General features: G+C 41.4%; 1 pseudogene; it reads right to left on the reverse strand.

The window, feature by feature from the left end:
- Positions 1-425: 425 nt before the first annotated feature.
- On the reverse strand, positions 426-1,319 carry LOC100349831 (protein MAK16 homolog pseudogene; annotated as a pseudogene).
- Positions 1,320-15,729: the final 14,410 nt, after the last annotated feature.

Here is a 15,729-nt window from a genome sequence, read left to right on the forward strand (position 1 = left end):
TTAGGGGGTCTTCTCCGATTTCAGAAAGGATTTTCTTCCTGTCTCACATGGTACAAATGGAGTCTTTTATAGTAAACATTATAAGTCAGAGGCTCTTTTTCTTGTACCCCCAGAGGACTAGGGAAAAGAAAACAAGAGAAAAATGGAAGTCCTTCCATGGCAGGAAAAATGACTAAGGAATTTAACATTCAACATTTAGAACTATTTACACCTACAATCTCATCCCAGAATTGACCTTTTAACCTATGTGATATCAATAGATATGCTATAAAATAGTCTGTTCCCAAATTAAGTCATTTCTCCAGTGACTCCAGATGTCTTAAGTGGCATAAACATTAAAAACACAAATATTGTATAATATACAAAATGTGTTTGGAATGTGTTTAAGATAAAAGCTCAACATGTTCAGTCCTGTTTGTAACTGCCTAGGGGACTTCAGTGGTTTTGGCCTTGGCCAGAGGCTCTGTTTCCTGCTCATACTCTATCTCTACATAGGTTACTTTTCTCCCAAAAAGTCCTTTCCAGGGTGCTTTGTCTTTGTGTTTTGCATTAAGGACTTTTCTTCCTCTTCTCCAGAGGATTTCCCATCCTGGTCTCCATCACTGCTGGCATCCAATTAATCCATATCCTCAAAATCACTTAAATCACTTTCATCTCACTCCTCATCTTCCACAGATTCTCTTTGTTGCACACCTTCATCATCATCTTCATCATCTTTTTCCTCATCTGAAGAGTCCCTCTCTGCCCCCTGTTGTTCCAGGGCCTTGTTGAAGTCATGAATGAGAAAGCTGTGGATGTCACCACACCTATCTTGTTTCAGTCTTTCCAGTAATTCCTTTTCAGTGGCATTGTCCAACTGAGCAGCTATTAATGACTTTTCCTCTCTTCTTTTCTTCCTATGATCAACCTTGTTACTCAGAGGAGCAAGTTTCCTCTGTCATTTTAATGTATGTTTTCTAATTCAAATTAGGTACTGGGTTGTCTTGGTGAATCTCTGCTTACATTTGTTTCAAAAGAAATGGGGCCAGTAGATTAGATTTTCATCTGTTTGCTCCAGTGGTTTCTCCTAGTTCTTACTGAGCCAAACCAGTTCCCACATACTCCTGGGAAAAGCTGCTCATTCTATCACCTTCATATACAAGTAGCACTTTCTCTTCTTTGACAATGGCATACTGGATGTTTGCCAGGCAACAGGATGACCAGTTGCACAGCCCAGTCAGACTGTATTCATTTTGGTAAAAGCTCTGAGACTTGGTTCTTATTTTGAAGAAACTATATTCCCTGTTTCCTGATGTATCCCAGATAACATCTGACTGCATGGTATCAGTCGCTGAGTATGCAATGCCCAGACAGATCCGTGATTGATTGATCTTAAAATATTGAGATAGACTTTGAAATCAGAAAAGACCTCCTAAAATTGGGCAGATGTACCCTAGTAGGCCAGACCTTCGAGATGAGCCCCTGGAAAATCCAGATGCTGAATGGTTTACTGATGGCAGCAGCTATCTGAAGGAAGGAGTTAGAAAGGCAGATGATAGAAGCCCAAGCATTACCACACAATACTTTAGCCCAAAAGACAGAGCTTATTGCATTGACTAGGGCTTTACAACTGGGAAAAGGCCAGCGAGTTTATATATATATATATATATATATATATATATATATATGTATATATATATATATATGCAGATAGATAGATAGATAGATTCCAGATATGCTTTCCTTGTGTTGCATGCACACGCAGCAATCTGGAAAGAGAGGGGCTTAGTGACTGCAAAGAGACCCCCTGTTAAATATGGAAAAGAGATACTGGCTCTACTTCAGGCAGTACTGGAGCCTTTAGAAGTGGCCGTCATCCACTGCAAGGGATATCAGAAGGGAGATAATTATATTAACCAGGGAAATGCGTTAGCAGATAGAGCAGCTACACAGGAAAGTTTGGAAATGGCCCTTATACGTCAATCTGTGGAAGTAGCTAAGGAATCTCACTGTACAGAGCCTGAAAATTAATGGGCTCAACAGCGAGGCTATACTAAAAAGCAAATGGATAGTAGATGCTAAATCACAGAATTATGCTACCAATGGCCACTTAATGGAAAATTACACAGCTCTATCCACTTGGGAAGAGATGCCTTAGCACAACTGGTCTCCCGAGCTTTTGGAGGAAAGGGACCAAATATGGTCATAAAGGAAATGACTTGCTCTTGGCCTCTATGTTTACAGAAGAACCCTCACCACGTAAGGCCACCTCCCCTGTTGACTCCTGTGCAAAGGAGGGGAACATAAATAGCTGAAGATTGGCAGGTTGATTTTACCAATATGCTCCCTACAAGTAATTATAGGTACCTTCTAGACTTTATTGACACTTTTACAAGATGGATGAAGCCTTTTCAACCCAAACGGAGAAAGCACACGAGGTGCTTAAATCCTTGTTGAAAGACATCGTGCCACACTTTGGACTCCCACAGTCACTCCAGAGTGACAATGGACCTTCATTTATATCTAAAAGAACCCAGTAGGACCCAGCAGCTCCTAAGAAAAATAATGACCATGCAGGAGACACTGACAAGGCCGGTGACTGAAAGAGCTCTGGCTCATGAAGTGAACTCATTAGATGAAATAGGCAGAGACTTCCAGACCGAGAACAGGCAGGGTCTGCGCCCCTAATCAGCTGGAAGTAGCTACAGAAGATGGAGACTCGATGCCCATCAACATCCCCTTAAGATTAAGGTCTGGAGTCTCTGAGGGGGGAATGAAGTAGGCAGGCATACAGGGTAAAATTGATCAGATTTGTGAACTGGAAGACCACGCCCCTGTGTGACCTCATACTCCTACCTGATGCCTTTGCCACGCCCCTGTGTGGCCTCATTCCCCTACCTGGCCACACTGGGGTACCCACCAGCCAATCAGGTTAATTAACGACTCCCCTTTGGAGTGGGTTAAAAGCCAGGACACGGTGTGCTCGAGGCCCTCCTGCTCTTCTTCCCTGGCCTCTTGCCAGGACAGGGCTTGCTATAGCCCTGCACCTCCAGGGTGCATGGCCTTGGGGCCATGTGCTCTAGGCTTCCTGGCCTAGATGCTCATCCACCTGGCTGGTTCCTGGTACTTGGTATGAACCCCTATTCACCTCTCCCCCTAAATAAAGCTCTCACTCTCTTATGCACCTTTCTCACTAAATAATAGTTTAAAACGTACCATGCTGCCTCGTTTATCTGTGCTGGTATTTAGAATTCTTCTCTAAATATGAGGCAAGAACCCTCTCAGGCTTATTAATATCGGGGATTTGGTAATAAGCCCGTGGTGAAATCATAAAGCACCCCAAATTCCGGTGGCACATGTGGCACCCCGGATAGCATTTCTAGGAAACTTTAAGGGGCCACATTTCAGGGTAAATTTTAGGGGGTCTTTTCCAATTTCAACTTGAATCTGTGGAATAAAACTCACTTGAGCATGGCTTATAACTTGTTCTAAGTATGCTGCTGAATTTTTTTAATATTATGCTAATATTTTTTTTATCTATTTACAAAGAATGTTCTGTAGCTTTCTTCTATTTTGTAGTTGTATTTGTCTACTTTTAGTATCAAGATGACTGTTAGCTTCATACGGTTAAATGGGAAGTGCTCCCTCCTTTTGTTGTCTCTTTGAACTCAGTCAGTGTTTGCTGGTAGCATTGAGTTCTTCACAAAGACTTCCAGAATGAAGATTTATCTTCCCTGTTGGCTTCTGGCTGGAGGCCACTCTCAGTTTCTTGCTTCATAGGCCTCTCTCAGATGAAATCTTACTTCATTGAAGTGTGCAAGCCAAGAAGACAATGGGAAGAGTCTTTGCAAAATAGAAGACACCAAGAGTGTATTAATTTATTTTTTATTATTTGATGCACACTTTTTAGCTTTGAAAGCAAACTTATGTATTATTTCATTTTTTCTTATTAAAAAGATGAAAATATCCCAGCTTTGAAATTTTATATGACTTTCTTGGATTGTTTGCCTAAGAAATTAGAATCTCAACTCTTATCAGCATAAATATGTACCTTTGTCCTATAAATTTTAATGTAAGCAAGTAAAATAAGTATAAAGATTACTGATATATATACAGTATAAAAAATAAAATAGAGGGGAAGGAACTAAAATATATAGTCATTGTTATGTTATAGGCTTAAAAATAATTATCTCTGTTTTTAAAATTTGAGAGGTAGAGCTACAAATAGAGCAAGGAAGAGCCAGAAAGAAAGGTCTTCCATCCACTGGCTCACTCCCCAAACGTCTGAAATGCAAGCCAGGAGCCACGAGCTTCTTCCAGATCTCCCATATGGGTGCAGGGTCCCAAGCACTTGAGCCAGCTTCCACCATTTTCCCAGGCCACAAGCAGACAGCTGGATCAGAAGAGCAGCAGCCATGACACAAACAGGTGCCTATATTGGATACCAGCTATGCAGGCATCCTGCATATAAGATATCTTTTCCGTGTGTAGTAGATACGATCCACTTGACCCCTCTTATCTTTGCCTGTTGGTGCAATGCCCTTTGTGGTGCCCCCTACACCAAATCAAGTCAGGTCTTCTATGACCAATTGAATGTGGCAGAAGTGATGAGGTATGTCATAAAGCACTGCAGTTAAATCCTGATTTCTGAGATCACTGCTTTTCAGAGGAATCCTGCTAGGATGCCTTATGCACAATCAAACAGCCCCATGAAGAGTCCAGTGAGTGAGGAGTGGAGACTGGCCAACAAAAAAAACATTAAACTGCCAGCTTTTTGAGTGAGATCCCTTGTGAATGCAGACTGCAATCAAGGTTTCAGATGATTGTAACCCTGCAAAACATCTGATTATAATCAAAAGCAAGATCCCACTTGAGCTCTTCCCAAATTCCTGACTTATAGAAACCAGAAGAGATAGCAAAAGATTATTGTTACTTTAAACTGATATGTTTTACAATGATTTGTCATGCAACAACAGATAACTAATACACAACATAAATATTGAGTCCTACTAAGGTTTTAAAATCTGTATGCCATATCACTTGAAATATTTATTCATGTTAGTCTACAACTCACATAAAATCCCCCCAAATTTAACATTTGCAGATACATCTAAGACAGAAAAAAGATAGTGTACTTGTAATATATTTGCACAAATGCCTTAGATGCATCATGGGAAATAACTCCAACTTAGGGACGAGAATAAAAATACTTACAAGGGCCTTAATGATCACCGTTTCCTCCTCCAACCATTATGCCTTTATAAAATATCATTGATCTCAAAACATTAGTTCTTCTTTGGAAGCATGCTCTGAGTACTGGGGCGATTATATTTTTCCCCTGTGCAAGCTTTTCTGAATTCTGTATGGGTGTGTATACATGTGCAAGTGTACATGCTTGCATGTGTGCACGCATATGTGTGTGTGTGTGCAACACTGAATGTTCTATAAGAAGCCTTCTATCACTACTTCTGTCACCTAGGCCAGAGGCTGTCCCTACTTACTCCTCTTGGAATTCAGTCACTCAACTCTGCATTTCTATTTATTTTATCAATCAAAATTATTAATGGCTGTTATAGACTTATAGTTAATATGCAACCTGAGTTAGTCTAATTGATCTTAATAAAAAGATGTGCCAGATATATTTCTAAATTCTATTGGGATCTAAGCAAGGATACAAAAGGAGATCCACACACCAAAATGTTTACATTGTATAAAGGTCCTTCAAGAAGTTCATGGAAAGCATGCTTTATTTTTAAATTCTGTTTTTCATCAACTTTTTTGAAATACAATCATAGTTCAAAGCTATAAAGCAGGATACAATGCTCAAATATGTTCTATCTTCTACCTTGACAAATGTACTTTTTAAATAAGAAAATACATAATTATATATTTACATATAAAGTCACTTAGGAGTTGGCAAAAGATCAAAAGCAATTGAATTTATTTTTTAATTTTTTTTTTTTTGACAGGCAGAGTGGACAGTGAGAGAGAGAGACAGAGAGAAAGGTCTTCCTTTTGCCATTGGTTCACCCTTCAGTGGCCGCCGCGGCGCACCGCACTGATCTGAAGGCAGGAGCCAGGCGCTTCTCCTGGTCTCCCATGGGGTGCAGGGCCCAAGCACTTGGGCCATCCTCCACTGCACTCCAGGACCACAGCAGAGAGCTGGCCTGGAAGAGGGGCAACAGGGACAGAATCTGGTGTGCTGGTGCCGCAGGCAGAGGATTAGCCTATTGAGCTGCAGCGCCGGCCACAAAAGCAATTGAATTTAAGTATTCCATTCATCAACTAATGATTTTCCACTGAGTGATGAGTAGACACATGTAATTTATAAATCATTTAGCATTTATTTCAGAATATATATTTTATTTGAAATAATCTTATATTGCTAAAATAGTGACCTTCTTACACATTGTATTCTTGTGATAGTAATGCCAAACAAAATAATTTTCTTGTCATTGTAGTTCTTCCATAGTGTTTTGTTCTTACTAATTAGAGACTAATCAGTTTATTTGCTGAAGTTCTCACCATATTGGAATTACCAACCGATTTATTAAGAAATACTTAGATTCATAAATTAAGCATGAATTTTACCTATCATACTCAAACATTGTAAAAGAACCACATATGTGATAAATTGTAACTATACTACTATAGAAATGTTAGTTTTGTTATAAAATTCATCCTTGGGGCCAGTGTTGCACAATAGTGGGTTAAACCACCACTTGTGATACAGGCATCCTTTAGGGACATCAGTTTGCATCCAAGCTGCTCCACTTCTGATGCAGCTCCCTGCTAATGCTCCTGGGAAGGCAGAAGATGATGGCCCAAGTGCTTGAGTCCTTGCAACATGCATGGGAAATATGGGTGAAATTTCTGGCTCCTGGCGCAGCCCTGACCATTACAGCCTTTTGGGGAATGAATCAGCAGGTATGAAATCAATCTCTCTCTTCTCTCTCTCTCTTACTCCGCCTTTCAAATAAAATAAATAAATCTACTGCTATCCCAGGCCACAGCAGAGAGCTGGATCAGAAGTGGAGTAGCAGGGACTCAAACCAACACCCATATGGCATGCCAGAACTGCGGGTGGCAGCTCTACCCACTATGCCACAGTGCCGGCCCCTCAATTATTTACTTTTTTTTTTTTTTTTTAAACAGGCAGAGTGGATAGTGAGAGAGAGAGAGACAGAGAGAAAGGCCTTCCTTTTGCCGTTGGTTCACCCTCCAATGGCCGCCACAGCTGGTGCGCTGCGGCTGGTGCACCACGCTGATCCGAAGGCAGGAGCCAGGTACTTCTCCTGGTCTCCCATGGGGTGCAGGGCCCAAGCACTTGAGCCATCCTCCACTGCCTTCCCGGGCCACAGCAGAGAGCTGGCCTGGAAGAGGGGCAACCGGGGAAGAATCCAGCGCCCGGACCGGGACTAGAACCTGGTGTGTTGGCGCCGCTAGGTGGAGGATTAGCCTAGTGAGCCGCGGCGCCGGCCATTACTTTTAGAATATATTTCTGCTCTTAATATTTGTAATTTTGGAGGCATGGTCTTTCTTGAATACTTCTAGAATCAAGCTTTAAACACAAAGACAAAGAAAACAGTGTTTGGCACTCCTGTGAAATGATATTCCACTTTGAAAAAAATCTGTTATATCCATGCTGAGAAGAAAGGGTGAATGTTAATTCATTTGCCTTTTTTCTTAACTGAGCATCCAATTAAATCCTTCTGGAACTCTGAAACAGTCCTTTTTCAGTGTCAACACCCCATACCACAAACCTTCGTGGTATTTGGACACAATTCCCTTTTGTTTTTAGGACAGTGCAGAGATGTGGAGTAGTGTTTCCTTTTCCTTGGTACTAATATTCAGCAGATTAGAGAGCTGGCTATGTCCTGTCATCGTGTGCTAGTTCACAATGCATCCCAAGGGATAGATCTGTCCATGTGTTTTAATAAATTTTAAGTTTATGTGAGTTTCAATGTTCCATGAGAGGACTTCTTTTGTTACTCTGTCCTCTAGTTTGTATGTGCATATATACGCACACATATAAATCCCTGTATCTGTCTCTTTTTTAAGATTATTTGAAAGGCACAGTGACATAGAGAGAGAGATCTTGCATCTGCTGGTTCACTCCCCAAATGGCCACAACAGCCAGGGCTTGGGCCAGGCTGAAGCTGGGAGCCAGGAACTCCATCTTAGTCTCCTGCATGGGTGGCAGGGGCCAAGTACTTGAACTAAATTCTGTTGCTTTTCCAGGCACATTAGCACGGAGGTAGCTTAGAAGTCGAGAAGCCAGGACTTCAGCTCTGATAAGGGATACTGGGGTTGCAGGCTGTGTGTGACACATGCTGGTCTCTCTCTCGCTCGCTCTCACTCTCGCTCTCTTTCTCTCCATCTCTTTGTCTATGTCTCTCTCTCTCTCTCTCTCTCTCTGCCAAAGGCCATTTACAACATAGGACCACATTAATGGCCCCTCTGACTCAGATCTAATGGTGGAGTTTTGTCCTACAATCTTGGAAATGTATGAAAATAACAATGCTGAGTTCAGTCTAAGTAAACCGGAGAACATGCAGAGGCCTTTGTGTCAATGACTTGGCCTACATGCATCCTACATCTTTGGACTAATCCAACTAGGTTTAATTTAGTAAAAGGGTAGCTGGACTGTTAAATAGTGACCAAACCAGATTTACTCTGATGAGATAAGACCTGGCTGACTCTGCTCTGTGAACTATGCTTATGTTTTCAGGAAGTCTGGATTCACTCAATAGGATAATGAGTGTCTGGGAGTTAGACAGTTCATGTGCAACTATCCTATTTTCTGGATGGCTGCTCTTCTTATCATCTGTTCCCTAATGCAATGAGTATATGTTTAGTATGACATGTGTACAATATTTACTTGCAATTTTAGAAATTTCAGATAACAGATATTGAAAAATGATTACTAAGTTCAGATTTTCAATTTTTTGATGTTTTAAATATTAATATCTCATGCTATTTATTGCCTTGCAATTTTAAAAATTAATTTGTTTTTAATAAGGACTTGAAAGGTAGCCAATAAAACATTCAACTTCCAGCAGGAATGCAATTTAGATTGTATTGGAGATACATTGCATGATGATAATAAATATCTATGACTTTTTTTTTCATGGCATTGCACTAGTTGCTTTGCCTAGTACCCAGCCTCAGGTATTAGACTCACGCAATCTTCATGAGAAGAATTTGCTTGGGCCATCCTGCTGGTTTCAGAAAAATGAGGAAAGCTACATGGAGCAGAGCCACCTCTGGCAAGCTACCCCATATGAACACATCCTTTATTAACCGTTCCATGGACACAGGGGTGGTAAGGGGAACATTGCTATACAGAGCAGTTAGCCAATACACTTATGATATTTATTTAACTTAAACGGAAAGAATTTAATCCTTCCAGTACTCAGTTAGGTAACAGATTTGCATATATGTGCAGCTAAAAGAAAATTTGATTAACATCAGCTGTGGTCTGATACCTTATTTGCTCCAAATATGCACCACTCTCTAGATTCATTTGCTTTTTGTTAGATGACATTGCAATTCTTTGCACTAAATGTGGTGGAGCCTATTTCGCAATTCACAGATAGGGCTTGAGGTGACTTGATATAGTTAATAGAATAATGTATGCCGATTCTAGGCCTGAAAATATCCTTTGGAGTCTCCATTTGCTTTCTTGTAATTTTGTAATCACTCATATGGTTTTTATATGCATTAAGTGTGTCTTTCAGAGGTTTACATCATGGAAGCATGATTCCCAGTGTTGGGGTGTTAGGAGAGAGTGGAGCCTGTAAGAAGCAGGGCCTAGTGGGAGGTGGTTAGGTTAAAGGGGGCATCACCCTCAGGAAATATTGAGGTAGTTCTGCAGGACCCTGGTTGGTCTCCCTACACAGATGTTACAAAATAGTAAGGCTGGTCTCTCCATGCTGTCTGGCTTCATTCTTCATGGTAGGATCTCTCCCTTTTGCACAGACTCCCCCCATGATACGGTGATCCACCATTCAGCCTTATTCAGGGACTGAACTGATGAGATAGTCATATCTTAAACTTTTAGCCTCCAAGATCTTTCATTTGTTTGAAGATTTATCTTGTTTATTTTATTATTTTATTAATTAATTTACTTATTTATTTTGACAGGCAGAGTTAGACAGTGAGAGAGACAGAGAGACAGGTCTTCCTTCCATTGGTTCACCCCCCAAATGGCTGCTACGGCTGGTGCGCTGCGCAGATCCGAAGCCAGGAGCCAGGTGCCTCCTTCTGGTCTCCCATGCAGGGTCAGGGCCCAAGGACTTGGGCCATCCTCTGCTGCCTTCCTGGGCCACAACAGAGAGCTGGAATGGAAGAGGAGCAACTGGGACAGAATCCGGCACCCTGACTGGGACTAGAACCTGGGGTGCTGGCGCCGCAGGCGGAGGATTAGCCTAGTGAGCCGCAGTGCTGTCCCTCTTGTTTATTTTAAATACAAAGGTACAGAAAGAGAGACACAGAGAGAGAGAAAGAGAGAGATCTTCCATCCGCTGGTTCACTCCCCCAAATAGCTGTATAAGCTGGGGCTGGGCCAGGCCAAAGCCAGGATATTGGAATTCCACCAGAGTTCCAAGGCAGGACAAGGGCCCAGGTACTAAGTCCATCTTTTGCTGCCTTTTCCAGGCACATTTTCAGGAAGCAGGATTGGAAGTGGAGTCAAACCAATAATCATATGGGATATCAGCATCACAGGCAGCAAACAGCTAGACCCACTGTGGCACTACGCCAGACCCAATAAACCATTCCTTTTAAAGTATCTTGCCATTACACTTTATATTTTATAAAGTACATAATAATATATTTATAAGTATACTTATATATCTACACTTTATAAAGTATTGGATATTTTGCTATAGCCAGGGCAAATAGGCTGATACAATCTGAATGAGAGGTATTTACTTGCACTAGTCCACTGGTATCGGTAAAAGGAGAAAAGATATGGGAAACAGCACCGCTGCTGCCAAGCCACTGAACATGACCATATGCTTTATTAATGGACCCATCATATGGGAGTGATAAACCACTGAATTTAGGGGAGCAATGCGATTGAGCAACAGTTTTAACTAATATATTTCTGGTATATTTCTGGTATTTACTTATCTCACACAGGAATTCTAGAGGATAGAATTCTTGAATCACTGGAATCTTTCCAGTATATTTTCATAGATCTAGATCCTTCAATAGTCCTGTTCCTTCAAAAGTTATGTCATTTTAGTAAATGGTCTGAAAGGTTTTTTTTAATGTATAACAACTTAGTCATTTTTTTTCTTAAATACAACTTTAGGAACATAGTGATTCTTACCACCATACACAACCTCCCACCTGAACTCCCACTCTTCTTCCTCCTCCCTCTTTTATTCCCAGTCTTATTTTTTACTAAAATCTATTTTCAATTAACTTTATACATAGGATTAACTCTATACTAAGTAAAAAGTCCTACAAATTGTATGGAAAAAAAAAACTGTTCCTCAACAGTTGAGACAAGGGCTGTTCAATGTCATTACATCTGGAAGTGTTAATAACAAATGTTTTTATTTGTCTGGGGACATATTTTCAAGTAAATATTTTATTATGAAAAAAAGTTATGTTATGGCCTTTACATTCTTTTTTTAAGATTTTTATTTATTTATTTGACAAGCAGAGTTACAGACAGACAGTGAGAGAGAGAGAGACAGAGAGAAAGGTCTTACCCTGTTGGTTCACTCCCCAAGTGGCTGTAATGGCTGAAGCTACGCTGATCTGAAGCCAGGAGCCAGGTGCTTCTTCCTGGTCTCCCATGTGGGTGCAGGGCCCAAGCACTTGGGCCATCCTCCACTGCCTTCCCAGGCCACAGCAGAGAGCTGGAGTGGAAGAGGAGCAACCAGGACTAGAACCCAGCGCCCATATGGGATGCCCGTGCCTCAGGTGGAGGATTAACCTAGTGCACCACGGCGCCGGCCCCAGCCTTTTCATTCTTATGGTCCAAAAATGGCTTCAATAAGTATCTCATTGTCTATGACAGAATTTCCTGACCATTCAAATCCTCAAGACTGGAAAGTGGATATTTTTCTTTACAGCTGCTATAATATGGAAAGGTAAAACAAAAGTGGATTATGAATACCTTTTGGGAGAGAAACCCGCTATATTCGCAATAGGACTTTTGCCACCCAATATTTGTATATACTGTTTTGTTATTTAATATTTTTGAAATATTTGTTTACTTATTTATTTCAAAGAGTTAGAGGCAGAGGAAGAGAGAGGATCTCCCACTATACAGTTCACTCCACAAATGGCTCCAACTGCCAGGGCTAGGCCAGGCTGAAGCCAGGAGCCAGGAGCTTGATCTGGGTCTCCCCCATGGATGGCAGGGGCCCAAATATTGGTCCATTTTCTGCTACTTTTCCCAGGCTATTAGCAGGAAGCTGGATCAGAAGTGGAACAGCTGAACAAGAATCCACACCCATGGATGCTGGTGTTACAGGTGGCAGCTTTATCTGCTGTGCCACACTGCTAGCCTCTAATAATTTATGCAGTTATCTATCCCCATCCCTTCACCTCATGATATACACAACCCCAAAACACAATACATTACTACACCTAGCTTTGAGTTTAGGCTGTCTGGATCTGTGCAGTTTTTCTGTTAGCTATGGATTATGGCCTGAGAGACAAGTATGCACATTCATTCATGAGATACACAGTGGTAATAATCCATGAGATATGTACTATGAAAAAAATCTCTTTTGGACAAGAAGAGACGAGGATATAAAAAATACTGCAACCATACTAGGATTTAATCTTACTCTTTAGGAACAGGGAGAATTTTGCTCAGGTGAAAGAAAATTTCTGAGTTATCTTTGATTTTGTTCCATGTCTATTATCATCTTTTTTAAGATTTTATTTATTTATTTAAGAGGCAGAGTCACAGAGAGAGGGAGAGACAGAGAGATTCCAACTGTTGGTTCACTCCCCAAATGACCATGGTGGTCAGAGTTGAGGTAACCTGAAGTCAAGAGCCAGGAGCCAGGAGCTTCCTCCTGATCTCCCACCTGATGCAGGGACCAAACCTGGACCATCTTCTACTTCTTTCCCAGGCCACAAACAGAGAGCTGGATCAAAGGAGGGGCAGTTGGGGCATGAACCAGAGTCCAAAGGGGATGCCAGCACTGCAAGCAGAGACCTAGCCTGTTACTCACAAATCTGGCCCTTATGGTTAGTCTTGAAAAATTGCTGGTTTTTTAGATCTATATTATTTTGCAGCTCAGTTTTCCCTACATTAATAACCACTCAAAATGCTTTTGGTCACACCTGTGAGAAAGTATTCACAGATGTAAAAATCTGTGGTTAATCTTGAACCCTCATTGGCTTTGACTCTCAGCTGCTTGTGTTTCTACTTTATCCATCCTCCTAGTCCACAGTTTGATGCATTTTCTTTGATATGTTTTTTTAAATGGGAACTTCAGTGAAATAAAAGTGTTAATTCCACTTTTCCCTCTCACTTGCAATCCTTTGAATGGCAGAACATATTTAACAAGCTAGTCATTTGCCAGAAGCCTGAACTTGTTTCCTGGGAGGTTGATACTACCTGTAACTTTTCAAATACACGGAGTCTTGCTTTCCTGATTCTCTTGCTGTGAACTTAAGTTTGCCTTTTTAACATTTATGAGGCTCCAAATTACATTCAACAATGTACTGCAGCTACAAGGGTATCATTTCTCTAATGCTATTCCCAGATTTGGTGAACTCAACCTGGACAGTTGATCCTTTGTTGTAGGAGTTGGCCAAACTCAGCATAGACCAACATCCTGATTTTATTTATTTATTTATTTTTAACTTTTATTTAATGAATATAAATTTCCAAAGTACAGTTTATGGATTACAATGGCTTCCCTTCCTATAACTTCCCTCCCACCCGCAACCCTCCCCTTTCCCGCTCCCTCTCCCCTCCATTCACATCAAGATTCATTTTCAATTCTCTTTTTATACAGAAGATAAGTTTAGTATATATTAAGTAAAGATTTCAACAGTTTGCACCCACATAGAAACACAAAGTGAACAATACTGTTTGAGTACTAGTTATAGCATTAAATCACAATGTACAGCACATTAAGCACAGAGATCCTACATGAGGAGTAAGTGCACAGTGACTCCTGTTGTTGACTTAACAAATTGACACTCTTGTTTATGGCATCAGTAATCACCCTAGGCTCTTGTCATGAGTTGCCAAGGCTATGGAAGCCTTTTGAGTTCTCTGACTCTTATCTTATTGAGACAAGGTCATAGTCAAAGTGGAAGTTCTCTCCTCCCTTCAGAGAAAGGTACTTCCTTCTTTGAAGACCTGTTCTTTCCACTGGGATCTCACTCACGGAGATCTTTCATTTAGGTCATTTTTTTTTTCAGAGTGTCTTGGCTTTCCACGCCTGAAATACTCTCATGGGCTCTTCACCCAGATCCGCATGCCTTAAGGGCTGATTCTGAGGCCAGAGTGCTGTTTAGGACATCCGCCATTCTATGAGTCTGCTGTGTATCTCACTTCCCATGTTGGATCGTTCTCTCCCTTTTTGATTCTATCAGTTAGTATTTGCAGACACTAGTCTTGCTTATGTGATCCCTTTGGCTCTTAGTCCTATCATTATGATCAATTGTGAACTGAAACTGATCACTTTGACTAGTGAGATGGCATTGGTACATGCCACCTTGATGGGATTGAATTGGAATCCCCTGGTATGTTTCTAACTCTACTGTTTGGGGCAAGTCAGCTTGAGCATGTCCCGAATTGCACATCTGTTCCCTCTCTTATTCCCACTCTTATATTTAACAGGGATCACTTTGTTTCTGTTGCACTTAAAATATTTAACCCAGGTCTTCTAAATTCCCTCAACCCTATATTTTGGTAAATATTTCAAATGAGGGAATGTTCTTTTGCTCAACATCGATTTATTAATACAAGTGATAAGCATCCTATTAGAAATCTCAAGGCTTACATGTTTATATCACCATATCACATGCTTGATTAAAACAAGTTAAGACTTGCTGAAATTTAGTAGAAAGTATGATGGAAATGGAGTTAGAAGACTCATGTTTTGGCCAAATAAGATAAGCCCTTTGAGCATCAAGACTGTGTATTCCTGGCCAGCGCTGCGGCTCGCTAGGCTAATCCTTCACCTGCGGCGCTGGCACACTGGGTTCTAGTCCTGCTTGGGGTGCCGATTCCATCCCGGTTGCTCCTCTTCCACTCCAGCTCTCTGCTGTGGCCCGGGAAGGCAGTGGAGGATGGCCCAGGTCCTTGGGCCTTGCACCCTCATGGGAAACCAGGAGGAGGCACCTGGCTTCTGGCTTCTGGCTTCAGATCGGCGTAGCTTCAGCCATCGCGGCCAAAAAAAAAGACTGTGTATTCCAAAAAGTCAAGTTGTAATATATGTTTCAGTGGAAGGCTTTATGAGTTAAATAAAATAATATCTGCTTGGGCCAGCGCTGTGGCGTAGTGGGTAAAGCCTTTGCCTGCAGTGCCGGCATCCCATATGGGTGCCCATATGAGTCCCCGCTGCTCCACTTCCAATCCAGCTCTCTGTTATGGTCTGGGAAAGTAGTAGAAGATGGCCCAAGTCCTTGGGTCCCTGCACCCACATGGGAGACCCAGAAGAAGCTCCTGGCTCCTAGCTTTGGATTGGCACAGCTCTGGCCATTATGGCCATCTGGGAAGTGAACCAGCAAATGGAAGACCTTTCTCCCTCTCTC

The sequence above is a fragment of the Oryctolagus cuniculus genome, chromosome 3 (genome assembly GCF_051225735.1).
Source record: "Oryctolagus cuniculus isolate XC-2025 breed Fujian yellow rabbit chromosome 3, ASM5122573v1, whole genome shotgun sequence".
Classification (NCBI taxonomy): domain Eukaryota; kingdom Metazoa; phylum Chordata; class Mammalia; order Lagomorpha; family Leporidae; genus Oryctolagus; species Oryctolagus cuniculus.